Source organism: Tasmannia lanceolata, unplaced genomic scaffold (genome assembly GCF_043159265.1).
Source record: "Tasmannia lanceolata isolate RefF3 unplaced genomic scaffold, GAP_Taslan_0.1 ptg000016l, whole genome shotgun sequence".
Classification (NCBI taxonomy): Eukaryota; Viridiplantae; Streptophyta; class Magnoliopsida; order Canellales; family Winteraceae; genus Tasmannia; species Tasmannia lanceolata.
Genome location: NW_027518693.1, coordinates 18,467,032 through 18,485,773, shown reverse-complemented (window position 1 = coordinate 18,485,773; position 18,742 = coordinate 18,467,032). Strand labels below are relative to the sequence as shown.

At 38.9% G+C, this 18,742-nt stretch overlaps 3 pseudogenes; all 3 read right to left on the bottom strand.

Annotated features, from left to right (window-relative positions):
• Positions 1 to 1,076: 1,076 nt before the first annotated feature.
• Positions 1,077 to 2,491, bottom strand: LOC143848884 (exocyst complex component EXO70H1 pseudogene; annotated as a pseudogene).
• A 4,914-nt stretch (positions 2,492 to 7,405) lies between these two features.
• On the bottom strand, positions 7,406 to 8,140 carry LOC143847972 (exocyst complex component EXO70H1 pseudogene; annotated as a pseudogene).
• Positions 8,141 to 9,252: 1,112 nt separating this feature from the next.
• LOC143848931 (exocyst complex component EXO70H1 pseudogene) lies at positions 9,253 to 11,615 on the bottom strand (annotated as a pseudogene).
• Between the last annotated feature and the right edge of the window lie 7,127 nt (positions 11,616 to 18,742).

Here is an 18,742-nt window from a genome sequence, read left to right as displayed (position 1 = left end):
TTTTAAGGACTCAAAGATCTACAACTTTGCTGACAAAAGTTTGCTCAGAAAAATACTGGAAATGGCTTGAAATGGTGATGGAAGTGGATGAATGCGAATGGACAGGTTTCTGGAAATAGTGCGGGGCAAAATAGATAAAGATAACTTCAATGGCTACTCTTCTAGGTTGCCAAGGAAGATAGGTAACATCAATTCTTCTAGATTGATGGTTGCAACTCTTCAAGGATGCAAACAATAGGGGAAAGCTCCTACTCTTCAAGGAAGGAGTGAAACTCTTCGAGGTTTCAAGGAAGAACTCTTCAAGGTTCAAGGGAAAATGCACAAAGCAAATTTTCATTCAAATATTCAACTAACTCCATTACATATGTTTGATACTCTTCAAATAGAGAAATACATGAGAAAATCCATTCAAACTAGTCAACTAACTAGTTCAGGGACTCACATACATCATTAATAGTTTAAGAACTCTAAACACATTAACTCGTCAAAGCTAGCAAACACAGTCTACCAAAATAGCCATAACTCTTCAACCACTAATCCAAATTAGGACCATGAATATCTGTTGGAAATATAATTCAAAGACCTACAACTTCCTAGTTAAGTATTTTCTCTGATTCGCCCATCTCGAAGTCCAAAAACGGACTCCAAAAAGTGGTCAGACTCATTAATGCGGGACTCCAGCTCGATCAGCGTGTCCATGGTGGTCTTTATGCTTAATGGATTCAAGTTGGACATGAGCCTTGTGTTGGGCTTGGATGCGGGCTGACCTTCTCACTTGCTTAGGATGGTTCATTTGGGCTTCAAACTTGTCAACCTCATGGGTGTGGGCTGCATCACAATGCATGTGAGAATGCCTTTTGCGAAGGACGCTAACAAATCCCAAATAATAAATATATGAAAATGATATCAACCCAAAGGGATTTGATATATCCGCCCCTGTTGATCACTAGGAACACCCCCTGTCAGTGTATCAATGACTAAAGAAGGGCTGTTGTAGTTATGTCAGAAGAATTCAATGCCCCCTATTGCCACAAACACTGACAAGGGGTGTTCCTGGTAATCAAAAGGGGCGGATATATCACTTCCCTATCCCATATTGTCTTTTTATTATTTAAAAAGTTGTTTACAGTACTCGGTAAAAAGCTCTTACATTAGATCTCTCATGATAATTGTATTAACCCTTGCTTTAGATCTCTCATGACCCAAAATTAACTTCAATAATACATATATTTACATTAGCAAAACAAAAAATTACATATTATTCGATGTGTATAGTTCAGAATTTTGTGCCATAAGAGATCCGAAGCAAAAGCCTATCGAACAGACGGTTCAGATCAATCAAAGGTGGTGATAGTGTATACACTCTTCCGCCTTCTTCTCTCACTTTAGCCCACGTGAGGATAATAATGTTAGTGCCGGACGCGTCTGCTTTTGAACAGTTATGCACGAATCAAACACCCGCAAATGTCACCTCCCTGGTGGGCCCCACACCGTATCACATTCTCGTTCAGACGATAAACTGACAACTGAAGTGGATTCGTATGAGAAGGTTGATTCGATCTCAGGCCAGAGTTCGGCGATTGATTCATAGAGATCTAAGATTCGGAACATTTTTTTCTGGAAATTTCTTCATGTTGGCTACGGATTCTGCGAATGCAAAGAGATTGATCGCTGCTTCTTTAGAGATGTCTGAGAAGCACGATTCCTTGATCATGTCCGATGTGGAGAAGACGTGATCACAAAGGATTCTCTCGCCGGAAAAAGTGTTTTTACGGCGATTTTTGATAAGTTTAACCAGTTCTTTATCTTGAGCTCGATTGTCTCCCAATTCAATTTCTAGAGCTTATGATAGCTCAACCGTTCGAATCCGAGGCGGAATAAACCTTCATCCACAATCGATTTTCGTATGATTTTATAAATCCTAAAGCATTCCATTCCATATCCGGACGAGATCATGCACTCGGCGATTAACCTGAGATCCGACATGGCGAAAGATGAAATTCGCTCGACTTCTCGGATAGAGTCTCTGGCGATCTGGATTTCGTCTTCCGATTCGAGATCTTCGTCGTAATCGGAGGTGCTGGATCGTGCTGTGGTGGAGGACAGGCCGGAAATGGATTCCGGATTGAGATGATCACGATTTGCGGAGAGGATCTGGTAGAAATCCTTTTCAAGCCTTTTCATGGCGATCTGCATAAGTTTCTGAGCTTGAGCGAGCTTGTGAGAGTTGGAATTCTCTGAAGCGAGGGAGTGCATAGATCGTTTGAGTTCTCTAACGGATCTGAGAAATTCTTTGGCTTCTCTGCGTTTCACGTAGAAAAGAGAGGTGATTTTTGGGTTGGAAGTGGAGTCTGGATCCCATTCAGTTAGGATTTCTTCTGCGTTTGCGATGTTTTCTTCTATTATTGTTTCAGAGAAGGAGTGTCGAGGTGTGGAAGAAGAAGAAGGAGAAGGAGAAGAAGTCATATTAGAGTAGAAGAAAGTGCTACGCAGAGAGAGAGAGAGATGTGTGTGAATATCTGGATTTCTCCTCGTTATATAGGGAGGAATGAAAGCCGTGTATAAATGTTTAGAACAAAGGTCTGACGCGAAAGTTTGACTCTGGTGCCGTCCACGTATTTGTCGTTATGTAATGACTAGATTATCCTCTTCGGAGTTAGTTATTACAGTATCAGACGAAGATTGGGAAGAAGACATCAACCCTGAGGCTCTGGATGAAAAGTCAAGAGTCTGAGAATCCCCCACATTTAGATGACTTCTCCTTTAACCAGATTCTATATATAAAAAATTAGATGGTGCCACCTTCATGACTGAGAGACTGACAAAGCTCAAATCAATGATCTCATAAAGAAGCTTTGCGGATCTGACAATCCATACCAAAATGGAGATTCTAAGAGAAGTTGAGGAAGAGTTCGCAAGTGTTTCAAAGGGAAAAAGCATGTCCTGCCAGGTGGGGATTCTCTCCTCGACTTGTTTCCAGTTGAAGAATCAAATGAATCTAGGCGGTAAGTCCAAAAGAAAATTTGGCCAAAACGATCTCAAAGAGCCTAGCATACTCCTTCAAAATTAGCTGATTATGTAATTCAAAAGTATTGAGCTTTTTAATCTTTCAGGCTTAGTGTTTGCCGCTCATTTGTTTTGAGCTTTGGTGCTCCTTCCTCGTTGTTTTCGAGATAGGGTTCCATCAAGGAAAAAAGATAGTCATCTGATCACGGTATTGGATTCGTGGTGCTGTTGACTAGATTAATGGACCGGATTGCTCACAGTGTTTGTACATGTGATAGAAGGCCATGGTTTTCCAGAGCTCTAATTCTCAAATATTGTTGTTCATAACCATTAGAATTAAGATTTGAGGATGCATGGCATAATGTTGTTTTTTTTATACAATTGAATGATCAAATCTCTAACCACGATTTGCGAGGCAATTTCGTGGAAACTCATTTAGCGGATGGCTTTTGCATGTGAGAACAGACATCTGATCAGATGTCTGATGTGGCTGTTCTCACATGCAAAAGCTAGACACGAAATGGCTTTCAATGAAATGGCCAAGCAAATCCCCTATAATATATACTAACCATGTTTCTTGGGATTTGCAGCAGAATTATGCATGAGGGGACAGCAACGTAGGCTCGCTTCACTTTTCACCAGATTTTGTCTTATTCATTTAATTCATCAGAGGTGGTTGTTCCCTCATGCAAAACTCAGTTGCCAAATGGCTTTCCGTGAAATTGCCTAGCAAATCCCATGTTTCTTTCCATTGCCATTGGTTTTCTTTTCAAAAAAATTTTCTTCTGGGAAAACATTTTCCTCTAGAATTCAATAATCTCTCTCCTTAACTCTTATTGATAATTTGTACAACTAAGCATTAGCATAGGACCCACTATTTTACACCTCATGCTATGTTGTGGGGCTCAATATTTTATAACCATGCCTGGCATGGGTGGGGCCCACCATTTTATAACTCATGTTTTCATGTGGTGGTCCCACCATCTCTACGCAAACCCTTGTATGGGATGGCCCCAATATTTTATACCTCAGATTTTGCTGGGTAGGGGCACCATTTTACACATTATGTTATATTTTACATCATGTATAACATGGGGCTGGAATACTAGTTTTTAATAGAGGGCTGCTGGCAAAACGGGGTTTAGTTTGCAAAATAAAGACGAATCCCTATGTGGCGACACATGTGCAAGAAGAGAAGGAAGTGAGCTCAATCCCACCAAATGCAAAAATCAATGTTGATATGACCAAATCATTGGTCAATTTCACATTCATCTTTACTTTCCAAACAAAATCCCGTTTTGGACGTGTTTTCCTCTTTAATATGTATTAAAAACTACTAAAAATAATGACCCCTTATTGTACCCACATGCAACACTGGCTATGATTGAATCCGTTTATCCAACTAGAGACCACAAGTCTTACCAAACTCTACTGAGAAAACCTTGATTGGAGAATCCCTTCATCTTGACTCATCGTCGATCATCGTTTAGGGATCTTCCAAGAAAAGCTAAGGACCGGTTTATTTTGGATTTTGAGATTCGATTGTGAGCCCAAAATTGATTAAGGTAAATTTGAGTCCAATAATCTGTTTTGCAGTCGTCTATCTTATGCATTGGATGTTCATTATTCGTGGAACCAATACAATGTGGATCCCTTCATGATGTTCTATCAGATCAATGGTCTCGACCACACATGCATGCCCCTATAAGGTTTGTATATGATGTATATATGTGTGCATGTATTTTATATATCCAAACTCAAGAAAACATCTTTTTCATCGATATCATTGAACTTCGCTGTGTCGGCTCCCAACTCCATTTTCTCCTCCGATCTCTCGGGGGGGGGGACTGTTTGGATGTGAGGAAATAATTTTCATGGGAGCTGAATTTATAATTTAATTGTACACGTAAATTGATTTCGATGAATTGAAATATATGTACAGTTAAATGGTTGTACAATATTATCGGGAAGGCATCCTTTATTTCTTCAAAATCTTAATTCCTCAATTTAGATGACACCCTTTTAACTTTTTTAAAAATTGAATTTGGGTAATAACTTTATGAAAATTATCTCTTATAAAAATAATTTGGCTAACACACACATATATATTCTAAATAAAATTTAGAATTTTAAAAATTATTTGTTAGTAGTCCCAAGTAGTAAATACTATAGAGTCCAACATGGCCAACAGACTCATGTGAGTCGTGCCATGTGTTTAGGAGAAGCGGGGAAAATGATCAAATCCTAGGGCAAAATATTAATTTTAATAACAAGACAAAATATCCTTACCTCAAGAGTTAATTTTCAAGAGTGCGAAAGTCATCTTAGGTGACTAAATAACACCATCCTCAGTTCCTAGCCACTCTAGTACAGTGCTAAATGAAAATCGATATAAGTAAAAAATGTCATTTGGTTTGAATATGGAGAATTTATATATATATGATGGGTGGCCGTGAAAACACATGAAGATTCTCTTGAATATGAATGACAAAGCATATGTCAGAAAGGCAACTACTACCACATCTTCCATCCAAAATTTCTTTCGGATTGACTTTGTAAAAAATTCACAATTATCAATTATTAATATCTTACAATACTTAAAAATTATTAGGGTGGGGGGGGGGGGAGAGAGAGATATTTTCACCCCTTGCAGTAAGCATTCGCAACCCCCCCCCCCCCCCCCCCCCCCCCCCCTTATAACATGAATAGCTGGCAACTTTAACGCCTTTTGACGTCAAATCACGTAAAAAGGGGGGCCGAAAACTTCATCGCCCTTATTAAAAATGTTGTTTTTTGCTTTAAAAAGTCAAATTTTGTGCTAAAATCATTAATAAAGGTTACCAAATACTTGCTATTTTTATTTAAAACAACTACTAATAATTCACAAAGATCTGAGCGAACCAATTATCATGTCTTCTACCTCTCCAGGACTTAATTATATCCAAGACTTAGTTATACAAAAAAACACCACGATGCAATCAAAAAAGACTTTCTCTAGAATACAATCGACACACACTGTAAAAAAGTCAATCACAAGCAAATAAAAATCTCGTCTTTCTTCTTTTATACAAGTAATTTTAGACTCCTAAAATTCAATCACTCATACCTTATATGTCATAACCATACCTAGCAAAATTTTGTTTTAAACACCGTTTTTTTGACAAAAAAAAAAGTGTTTTCATAGGTTCCGTTTAAAACTTACTTCTTCGTTTGAGACTTCTACAGCAAAGAAACTCCGTTTTTTAGGAAAACGTTTAAAATGTGTTTGAAACATGTTAAACATGTTTTTTGACCAACTTTCTAACTTTAACCCCATTATACTTTGTAAATGACAAATTTTTAAACGTACTAAACAAATTTTTTGTGTTTTCATTTATTTGACCATTTTAATTACTACATTTTTTTTTATTTGTTCACATATAACCAAGAATTGCTATTAATAGTAGAATTAAAGAAAATTACCTTTCTAGAATAAATGTTTAATGTAATATTCAATTCGGTGTCATCTTTAACTTTTTTATTTGTTCTCTTGGTCCCCCATGCTCATGAGGTTTTAGTAGAGGCCTGAAACATAGCACACATTGTATATTTACTTTGGAGATTTATCCTTCAAATTGATACGAATCTTATCTTTTCTCAACACTGAAGATCCTATAAGCATACCTGGTACCTGCAAAACTTGGGGTGCCTAAATTAATGCATATTGATGCACTGAAGGGAGGAAGGAAAAGAGTTTATGGTACAAAAATTCAGAGGACATGACGATATTCTCTCAAAAGGGTGTGGACTCGTCCATTGCTCGAATGACTTTTCTTGATTTACCAGGAGATATTTATAATCCCTTACCGCGGTGGTTGTTTATTTCCATCAACTTCTCTAGAGAGACTTTTCCATCTCCAACATGGTCTATCATTTAAGTCCATTAACAATCAGATCAGGACTCAGATTAACACCATATTGTCTTTTTATTATTTAAAAAGTTGTTTACAGTACTCGCTAAAAAGCTCTTACATTAGATCTCTCATGATAATTGTATTAACCCTTGCTTTAGATCTCTCATGACCCAAAATTAACTTCAATAATACATATATTAACATTAGCAAAACAAAAAAATTACATATTATTCGATGTGTATAGTTCAGAATTTTGTGCCATAACAGATCCGAAGCAAAAGCCTATCGAACGGACGGTTCAAATCAATCAAAGGTGGTGATAGTGTATACACTCTTCCACCTTCTTCTCTCACTTTAGCCCACGTGAGGTTAATAATGTTAGTTCCAGACACGTTATGCACGAATCAAACACCCGCAAATGTCACCTCCTTTGGTGGGCCCCACACCGTATCACATTCTCGTTCAGACGATAAACTGCCAACTAGAAAGAGAATGTTAACGGCACCTCATCTTCTCCCATAAACAGGAGAGTGTGCCGGAGAGGACGTAACGGAACCCGAAACTCCGATCCCGGAAAACAAATCGGACAAATAGTTCCCCAAATCATCCGGTGAGAACCTCACCAAAACCTCCAAATTCTTTTCCTCCTTCAACAAAATCCGATACTTCAAATAAAACGCCCGATACACCGGCTTGCCGGATACTGAAACCTTAATCTCGTCCCTCATTTTTCCGTCCGGCACTATCCAAGATGAATGAATCAAGTACGTGTCCTCAAACGCCGAATTGAAATTTTGAAAAATCTCCTTCGCTGCCTCTGGTGAAATCTCCACCGTCGGATTGTCCGGCAAGGATTTCATCACTTTCATCCACGCCATCCGCTCGTAGTTCGCTGCATACTGATGAAGCTTCGTGTAGTGTTTGGAGATCCAATCCTCTCCAAGGAGAGGCTTGAGATTTGAGTTTGAGACTTTTGAAACAATCTATTGGAGATTGTTAACGAGGAAAAGATATGAAAGTCTGACCTCTTTGTAGACCTCTGCTTTTCCATCTAGTTTACAGATGAGAACGAGAATGAGCCACGAGAATCGAACAGAGATCATAGATAAAGGATTTTCTCTTGAAGGAGAGCTTTTAAGGGACAAAGATTCCGGCAATGGAGTCGGAACTTGGAACCTTAAGTTGGCGAATATATAGGAGAGAATTAAGCTGTAATCGGCGAGGAACGATACGTAATTCATCACGTATCGGGTTAGAGGATGGATTCCTCCGCCAGGGATCGGAGATTTGGAGGAGTCTTTTTGAATTGCGGATTCGAAATTTGATAGCATGGATCGGAGATTTGGAGGAGTCTTTTTGAATCGCGGATACGTAATTCATCACGTATCGGAGATTTGGAGAGATATTTTCACCCCTGGCAGTAAGCATCCCCCCCCCCCCCCCCCCCCCCCCCCCCCCTCTTATAACATGAACAGTTGGCAACTTTAACGCCTTTTGACGTCAAATCACGTGAAAAGGGGGGCCGAAAATTTCATCGCCCTTATGAAAAAATGTTGTTTTTTGCCATCAACTTCTCTATAGAGACTTTTCCATCTCCAACATGGCCTATCATTTAAGTCTATTAACAATCAGGTTAGGACTCAGAGATTAACATCTTGGGAAGACTTTCATCTGCAAACTTGGAGAGACGTACTTCTCATTCCCACAATGGCCCGTCATCACCAATTACTCACACCCACCTAAGATAACTACCCTCTTATGGTATTTTCAACCACCTAATGAACCACCCATACCAAGTTGGTGTGTGGGAGACTCATCCTCTCCCAATGTGCTTAATGCACATGCAATCAGATTGATAGACTCCCGGTTGGAAATCTGTTTTCATTACAAAATAATAAGTGATTTGCTAGCGTCTGTCGCAAAAGGCGTTTTTCACATGCTCTGTCGACTGTCGCATGTCAAGGCAGCCACCTTGTGAATGATGACAACTTTTGCTGAAAAGTGGGTCTTTGTGGCTGCTCTGACATGCGACAATGCATTTGAGAATGCCTTTTGCGAAGGACGCTAACAAATCCCAAATAATAAATATATGAAAATGATATCAACGCAAAGGGATTTGATATATTCGCCCCTGTTGATCACCAAGAACACCCAATGTCAGTGTATCAATGACTAAAGCGGGGCTGTTGTACTTATGTCAGAAGAATTCAATGCCCCTGGTTGCCATAAACACTGACAAGGGGTGTTCCTGGTGATCAAAAGGGGCAGATATATCACTTCCCTAACCCATATTGTCTTTTTATTATTTAAAAAGTTGTTTACAGTACTCACTAAAATGCTCTTACATTAGATCTCTCATGATAATTGTATTAACCCTTGCTTTAGATCTCTCATGACCCAAAATTAACTTCAATAATATATATATTAACATTAGCAAAACAAAAAAATTACATATTATTCGATGAGTATAGTTCAGAATTTTGTGCCATAAGAGATCCGAAGCAAAAGCCTATGGAACAGACGGTTCAGATCAATCAAAGGTGGTGATAGTGTGTACACTCTTCCAGTCTTCCACCTTCTTCTCTCACTTTAGCCTACGTGAGGATAATAATGTTAGTTCCAGACACGTTATGCACGAATCACACACCCGCTAATGTCATATCTCTTGGTAGGCCCCACACCGTATCACATTCTCGTTCACACGAAAAACAGCCAACTGAAAGAAAATGATAACGGCACCTCATCTTCTCCGATAAACCGGAGAGTGTGCCGGAGAGGACGTAACGGAACCCGAAACTCCGTTCCTGGAAAACAAATTGGACAAATAGTTCCCCAATTCCTCCGGCGAGAACCTCACCAAAACCTCCAAATTCTTTTCCTCCTTCAACAAAATCCGATATTTCAAATAAAACGCCCGATACACCGGCACGATCTTGCCGGAAACCGAAACCTTAATCTCGTCCCTCATTTTTCCGTCTGGCACTATCCAAGACGACTGAATCAAGTACGTGTCCTCAAACGCCGAATTGAAAGTTTGAAAAATTTCCTTCGCTGCCTCTGGTGAAATCTCCACCGTGGGATTGTCGGGCAAGGATTTGATCACTTTCATCCATGCGGTCTGCTCGTAGTTCGCTGCGTACTCATGAAGCTTTGTGTAGTGTTTGGAGATCCAATCCTCTCCAAGGAGAGGCTTGAGATTTGAGTTTGAGACTTTTGAAACAATGTATTGGAGATTGTTAACGAGGAAAAGATATGAAAGTCCGACCTCTTTGTAGAGCTCTGCTTTTCCATCTAGTTTACAGATGAGAACGAGAATGAGCCACGAGAATCGAACAGAGATCATAGATAAAGGATTTTCTCTTGAAGGAGAGCTTTTAATGGACAAAGATTCCGGTAATGGAGTCGGAACTTGGAAACTTAAGTCGGCGAATATATAGGAGAGAATTAAGCTGTAATCGGCGAGGAACGATACGTAATTCATCACGTATCGGGTTAGAGGATGGATTCCTCCCCCAGGGATCGGAGATTTGGAGGAGTCTTTTTGAATCGCGGATTCGAAATTTGATAGCATGGATCGCACTGCATCGCCGAGTTTGGTGAGAGCAGTGATGGCTTGTGATCGGACAGCTGAAGTGGATTCGTACGAGAAGATTGATTCGATCTCAGGCCAGAGTTCGGCGATTGATTCATAGAGATCTAAGATTCGGAACATTTTCTCTGGAGATTTCTTCATTTTGGCTATGGATTCTGCGAATGAGAAGAGATCGATCGCTGCTTCTTTAGAGATCTCTGAAAAGCACGATTCCTCGATCATGTTCGACGTGGAGAAGACGTGATCGCAGAGGATTCTCTCGCCGGAAAAAAGTGTTTTTACTGCGATTTTTGATAAATTTAACCAGTTCTTTATCTTGAGCTCGATCGTCTCCCAATTCAACTTCTGGAGCTTATGATAGCTCAACCGTTCGAATCCGAGGCGGTGTAAACCTTCATCCACTATCGATTTTCGTATGATTTTATAAATCCTGAAGCATTCCATTCCATATCCGGACGAGATCATGCACTCGGCGATTAACCTGAGATCCGACATGGCAAAAGATGAAACTCGCTCGACTTCTCGGATAGGGTCTCCGGTGATCTCGATTTTGTCTTCCGATCCGAGATCTTCATCGTAATCAGAGGTCCTGGATCTTGTTGTGGTGGAGGACAGGCCGGAAACGGATTCCGGATCGAGATGATCACGATTTGCGGAGAGGATCTGGTAGAACTCCTTTTCAAGCCTTTTCATGGCTATCTCCATAAGTTTCTGAGCTTGAGCGAGCTTGTGAGAGTTGGAATTCTCTGAAGCGAGGGAGTGCATAGATCGTTGGAGTTCTCTAACGGATCTGAGAAATTCTTTGGCTTCTCTGCGTTTCACGTAGAATAGAGAGGTGATTTTTGCGTAGGAAGAGGAGTCTGGATCCCATTTAGTTATGATTTCTTCTGCGTTTGCGATGTTTGCTTCTATCATTGTTTCAGAGGAGTGTCGAGGTGTGGAAGAAGAAGAAGGAGAAGGAGAAGAAGTCATATTAGCCTAGAAGAAAATGCTACGCATACCTTCTTTCGGCATCAATGGAGTATTGTTACAAATTTCTTTTGCTCTAAACACAGAGAGAGAGAGAGAGAGAGAGAGAGAGAGAGAGAGAGAGAGAGAGAGAGAGAGAGAGAGATGTGTGAATATCTGGATTTGTCCTCGTTATCTCATTTGGTTTGGGGGGTTTATAACTTTATATAGAGGAGGAATGAAAGCCGTGTATAAATATTTAGAGCAAAGGTCTGACGCGAAAGTTTGACTCTGGGCCGTCCACGTATTTGTCGTTCTGTAATGACAAGATTACCCTCTTTGGGGGCAATTGCTAGAGATGGACGGGAGATAGAGAGACTTAAGAAGGTGGAGTGAAGGGAGCACGAAAATCTCCTAAAACCACGAAAGCAATAAATCAACTTTAAATAGGTATTTTCTTTTCAATAGTTTTTGTTGACATCTTTAGTGTCCCCCCTACTGATTTCCCTCTGCCACAGTGCCATCTTCCTTCTCAGCCCCTCACACAATTGGACCCACTAATATTCCATGGAATAATTTTCTATGGTTACGAATCCATTGTTTGGATGATCCAAAGCGTTCATTTGATGGCTCCTGACATAGATAGGGTGTGCAATGAGCTAGAGGCTCGATCCCGGCACTCAGTCAATGGCGAAACTCTTCCCTTATTAATTGTGGGACTTAATGGACAGTTACAAAGACCGCAATGTGTCCCTTATTAATTGTGGGACTTAATTAAGGGACCACCATGTGAGACTTGTGAATTTGCTTTCTTGCAACCACACCGAAAATTTTGCAACGGAAAGTTACTCTTTTTAAACACCGGTTTGGTAGAGCCTGGATTTTCAAAAGTAAGTAGCTCATTATACACAACACGTGCATCGTTTGTATATTTCTATGGGTCCCTTGAGTTTAAAGCACAGAGGAAGGGCATTTATGTGATATATAAATCACTTAGTTTTTGTTTGTTGGGTGAAAGTGCTGTCCTGACGTTAGGATTGTGATATTATAAAGAGAAGTGATAAATTTGGCCCCACTTCTTCCTCAGGCCACCCACTATAGTGTATTTACGACTTTCGTTTTTACACTACAAGCAGGTGGCCCAGGGAAAAAAGGAGGCGCGTATATAATTTCTCTCTAATAAAAGGTCTTGGTTATGAACAATACTATATACTTGATAGGATTTGCATGACACAGGCATTTCCTCTGAGCAGGTCTCAAAAGAATATGCTATGGCTGTTTAAAAGAGAAAGGGCATAGAAACACGTAAAGGTGGGACGATTGAAGTACACCCATTGGTATTTGATCTAACAGTAGCTTCTGCTGTTGGATAAGATATAAAGGATGGGATGATGAGTACGTGTTTATACGCCCTTTCATCATATAATATCTCCTTTTAAATATTCCAATATAGCATTAGATTGAAAAATCACAAAGTAACGTCAAATATATCTTGATTGACGAAACTACCCTCATGATTGTTGAATGAGATTCTTGACAAAGGACTAGGTGGATAATTATTATTTTTTCCAAGACGAAGGGGTTATTACACGTGTGTACATCCCATCATTTCCTTGTTCAAATTTCAAGAAATCGAGTGCGGGGAAAAACACGTCCCAAGAAAAACATGTTTCCTTCACGTGTTGGAATTACACGTGTCGCTTACAGAAGCTTACGTTTCTTTTTTCTGTTAGATGAAGGCGCTGACTCAACACTAAAAACTTGCAACATTAGAAAATAAAAGGGAAAATGACCAAATAGAAACGGTTTCTTCTGACTATGACATTTCAAGAGTGGTGTTTTCTAAATCACCAAATAGAAGTGATGTTGACTGGTTTGGATGCTTATGTGACAAAAATACCCTTAGTAAAAAATACCCTCATTTTAAAATACCGTCACCTCTCTCTCTCTCTCTCTCTCTCTCTCTCTCTCTCTCTCTTGGGATGATCCCAACCATCAATTAGAGGGTCACAATTCCTCTCTCTTTCTCTCTCATGGGATGATCCCAACAGTCCATTAGAGGGCTCTCTCTCTCTCTCTCTCTCTCTCTCTCTCTCTCTCTCTCGTGGGATGATCCCAACCGTCCATTAGAGGGCCCCAATGCCCCCCACTCTCTCATGGGATGATCCCAACCGTCTATTAAAGGGCCACAATGCCCCCCTCTCTCTCATGGGATGATCCCAACCGTCTTTTAGAGGGCCACAATTCCTCTCTCTTTCTCTCTCATGGGATGATCCCAACAGTCCATTAGAGGGCCACAATGCCCCCCCTCTCTCTCTCTCTCTCTCTCTCTCTCTCTCTCTCTCTCTCTCTCTCTCTCTCTCTCTCTCTCTCTCGTGGGATGATCCCAACCGTCCATTAGAGGGCCCCACTGCCCCCTATCTCTCATGGCATGATCCCAACCGTCCATTAAAGGGCCACAATGCCCTCCTCTCTCTCATGGGATGATCCCAACCGTCTATTAGAGGGTCACAATGCCCCTCTCTCTCTCATGGGATGATCCCAACCGTCCATTAGAGGGCCACAATGCCCTCTTTCTCTCATGGGATGATCCCAATCGTTCATTAGAGGGTCACAATGCCCCGCAGGTTCGTGCACCTCTCTCCGGTATCCTCTTATTCTGAGTGAACCTCCTCTCACAGGTTGGTAGTCTCTCCCTCTCAGTTGTTTAAACGCCTAATTTTTTTAGAAATCTATGGTTTAAAGCCCTAAAGTTTGGTTTAAACCCCTAATTTTCTCCAAATTTTTCACAGATTTTTGGTTTAAACCTTCAAGTTTGGTTTAGAAATTTAGTTTAGAAAACCCTATATTTTACCAAATTAGTTGAGAAAATCGTATATTTTGGAAAATCAGTTTAGAAAACTCTATAATTTTCCCAAATCAGTTTAGACTCAAACCAATAAGTTAGGGTTGGTACTCTCTCTCTTTCAGTTTGGAAAATCAGCAACTAAAACCCTAATTTTTTTTAGAAATCTATGGTTTAAAGCCCTAAAGTTTGGTTATGTTTTTTAGAAATATATGGTTTAAAGTCGTAAATTTTTGTTTGAACCCCTAATTTCTTAGATTTGTATGGTTTAGAGCTCTAAAGTTTGGTTTAAATCCTTAATTACTTCCAATTTTTTCACAATTTTTTTCGACCCACAATTACGGGCAACTTCTTCCCGCCGACGTATTGAAATGATACCGTATCCTTTACAAAGCCGTCGATGTGTAAGATAAAAGAAGCTCTTTGTTCTACCGTTCTTCTGTTTACACAAAATTAAACCATTGTCAAAATAACCAATTGAAAAAAAATCATTCCAATTAACAAGTAAAGCTGCCATTTTAGAATTATGCACAACTTCAACCACTACTAAATCTCCATAAAACAACATAAACCACTACTAAGACAATTTGGGCCACTTTTAAACACTCTAGACCACTACTAAGTCATGACAAGGAAATATGAACCACTGCTTACCCTATATAAACCACTTATAAATTCTATAAACCACTGTTAAGCCAATATAAACCACTTATAAACACTCTAAACCATTGGTAATCCTAAATAAACAACTTATAAACACTCTAAAACCACTGGTAAGTCTATATAAACCACTTATAAACACTTTAAACCACTGATAGGGTTATATAAACCACTTATAAACACTATAAACCACTTATAAACACTATAAACCACTGATAAGCCACTCTAAAACCACTGGTAAGTCTATATAAACCACTTCTTACCCTGTATAAACCATGTATAAACACTCTAAACCACTGATAAGCCTACATAAACCACCTATAAACAGTCTAAACCACTGATAGGCCTATATAAACCACTGTTTACTTTATATAAACCAGTTGTAAAAACTCTAAACCACTGATAAACCTATATAAACCACTTATAAACACTATAAACTACTTCTTACCCTGTATAAACTATGTATAAACACTCTAAACCACTGATAAGCCTACATAAACCACTTATAAACAGTATAAACCACTGATAGGCCTATATAAACCACTGTTTACCTTATATAAACCAATTGTAAAAACTCTAAACCACTGATAAACGTATATAAACCACTTATAAACACTATAAACTACTTCTTACCCTGTATAAACCATGTATAAACACTCTAAACCACTGATAAGCCTACATAAACCACTTATAAACAGTCTAAACCACTGATAAACTTATATAAACCACTGTGTAACCTATATAAACCACTGTGTAACCTATATAAACCACTGTTTACCCTATCTAAACCACTTGTAAACACTCTAAACCACTGATAAGCCTATATAAACACCTTATAAACACTATAAACTACTTCTTACCCTGTATAAATCATTTATAATCACAATTATAAACACTCTAAACCACTGGTAACCCTTAATAAACCACTACTTACGATTATAAATCACTACGGAGGAATCTTACCCAAAGAACCTATATAAATCACTTATAAACACCCACTTCAATACTGGTTTATGGTAGTGAAATAGTGGTTTAACTTAAGAAATTAGTGGATTACAGTAAAATAACAATGATTATAAAGTGTTTAAAGTAATTTAAATAAGATTAAATAGTGATTGAAGGCTTTCTGCAATGAAAGACAGTAGTTTAACATGAAAAACTTTCATTCAAGTTTATAAACATGCCTTATAATGGAAAGAGAAGGGAGAGGGGTAAAAATACACACCTTTCCATTCAATGGAAGCTTTCTGCAATGGAATGGTGGTTTCTAGTGAAGATTTTTCAGATTTCCAAATCCAATAACGTTTTTTTCCAATATTTTTGAAAATGGAGGCGTTGTGCAATGCAATGAAGGGTTAGGAAGGCTTTCACATCTAAATATGAGGTTTTTAGCAATAGAATGGAGCTTTTCGCATCTAACAATGGAGGTTTTTGGGTTTCAAAAATGGAGGTTTTTGGGTTTTTCATACGTACGTTTTTTGGGTAGGTGGGAGGAAGAAGAAGAGGGAAAAAGGTGGGTTTTGGGATTTGTTTTCCCCTAAATGTAATCATTTCAAATAGGTGATTTGATAGGGAGAGAGAGAGAGAGAGAGAGAGAGAGAGAGAAAGAGAGAGAGTCAAGGGCATTTTAGTCATATGCACTTTTGATTGGTGATTTAGAAAATAGCCCTCTTGAAATGTCATAGTCAGAAGAAACTGTTTCTATTTGGTCATTTTCCCAAAATAAAAAAAAGACAAGTCGGTCTGTTACAAAGTCGCGGCCTGGCACAGCAAAATCAGTTAAAAAGTGAGCATATATGGATGCACCTAAATGTAGCATGGAGAGTATTTTCTAAGAGGAATTCTAGACTGAAGGGAGCCCTTGCAAAAATAGCATGGGAGAATCGGATTTCTGATTGCTTTTTCGAAGCTTGGTGGAGTACGAGAATTAGAATCATGGCCAAACAAACCCTGGATTGGAACAACTCATGATTCACCAATTGCTTGTGTACTTATTTTTCGACCATAACACAATGCACGAATTGAAGAGATCAAAAAACAGAGCCAAACATGAGTGACTACATATAATTTGGGCAGGGCAGGACCGGGCCGGCCCTAATTGACCCTAGTGCAAATACCTGTTAAGTGCCAAAAATAAAGCAACCACTTATCATATAGAACAAAATGATCAATAAACTGAGAAAGGGAACAAAATAAGACAATATGAATTCAACAACATGCGGGCAACAGAGACAATTAATAATAATAATATAAAGAAACACCAATCCAAGGTAATAGAAAATATTAGCAAAAGAAACATGCATAGATGATTCAATTCTATAATAGAAAACTTAAGGTCGGGCCGGGTCAGGGTACCCGAGGTATTAATCTAGAACCCGACTCGACCTGAGTCAGGGTCTAAAAAAATGAACCCTGACCCACCCTCAGGGTTGGAAAATCAAGCCCTGACCATGTTCGGGCTCAGGGCGGGTCAGGGCTGACAGAGCCAAACTTGCACCCCTAGAGACCAACATGGCCAATAGATTCATGTGACTCGTACCATGTGTTTAGGAGAAGTGGGAAAAAATGATCAAATTCTAGGGCAAAATATTAATTTCAATAACAAGACAAAATATCTTTACCTCAAGAGTTAATTTTCAAGAGTGCGAAAGTCATCTTAGGTACTTAAATAACACGATTCTCAGTTCCTCGTTCCTCGCCACTACAGTGATATAAGTAAAAAGAGTCATTTGGCTTGAATATGGACAATTTATTTGATGGGTGGCCGTGAAAACCAAGGTTTAAAATTTTGGTTTTGGTACGGTTTTGGACCTTGAAATTTCGATAGAAATTTCAAAATTTCGGTCAAAATCTGGTACAAAAATCGAAAACAATATTTTATTCAATATCAAATTTCAGCCGAAATAAATGACCATTTCGGTTTTGGGTGGTTTTGGTGTCGGTCTCCAATTTTGGATTTCGATCGAAATTTAAAACCATGGTGAAAACACATGAAAATTCTCTTAAATATGAATGACAAAGCATATGTCAGAAAGGCAACTACTACCACATCTTCCATCCAAAATTTCTTTCGGATTGACTTTGAAAAAAATCCACAATTAGTATATTCCGTACCTCAATTATTAATATCTTAGTACCACTTTCTGTTTACGTCCTCAATTTCTTTCGGATTGACTTTGAAAAAAATTTACAACTAGTATATTCCGTACCCCTATCAATTACAAATATCTTAGTACCACTTTCTGTTTACGTAAGCCTTACCGTACTTAAAAATTATTAAGGAGGGCGAGGGGGGGCGGGGGATATTTTCACCCCCTACAGTAAGCATTCGTCCACGGTATAACGTGTGAACAGTTGGCAACTATAACGCCTTTTGACATCAAATCATGTGAAAAGGGGGTGCCGAAAGCGTACTGCAGGGGGGGGGGGGTGAAAATATCGTCGCCCTTATTAAAAATGTTGTTTTTTGGTTTAAAAAGTCAAATTTTGTACTAAAATCGTTAATAAAGGCTACCAAATACTTGCTATCTTTATTTAAAACAACTTCTAATAATTCCCAAAGATCCAATTATCATGTCTTCTTCTTCTCCAGGACTTAATTATATCCAAGACTTAGTTATAGAAAAAAACACCTCGATGCAATCAAAAAATACTTTCTCTAGAATACACTGTAAAAAAGTCAATCACAAGAAAATCAAAATACCGTCTTTCTTCTTTTATACAAGTAATTTTAGACTCCTAAAATTCAACCACTCATACCTTATATGAAACTTACTTCTTCGTTTGAGACTTCTACAG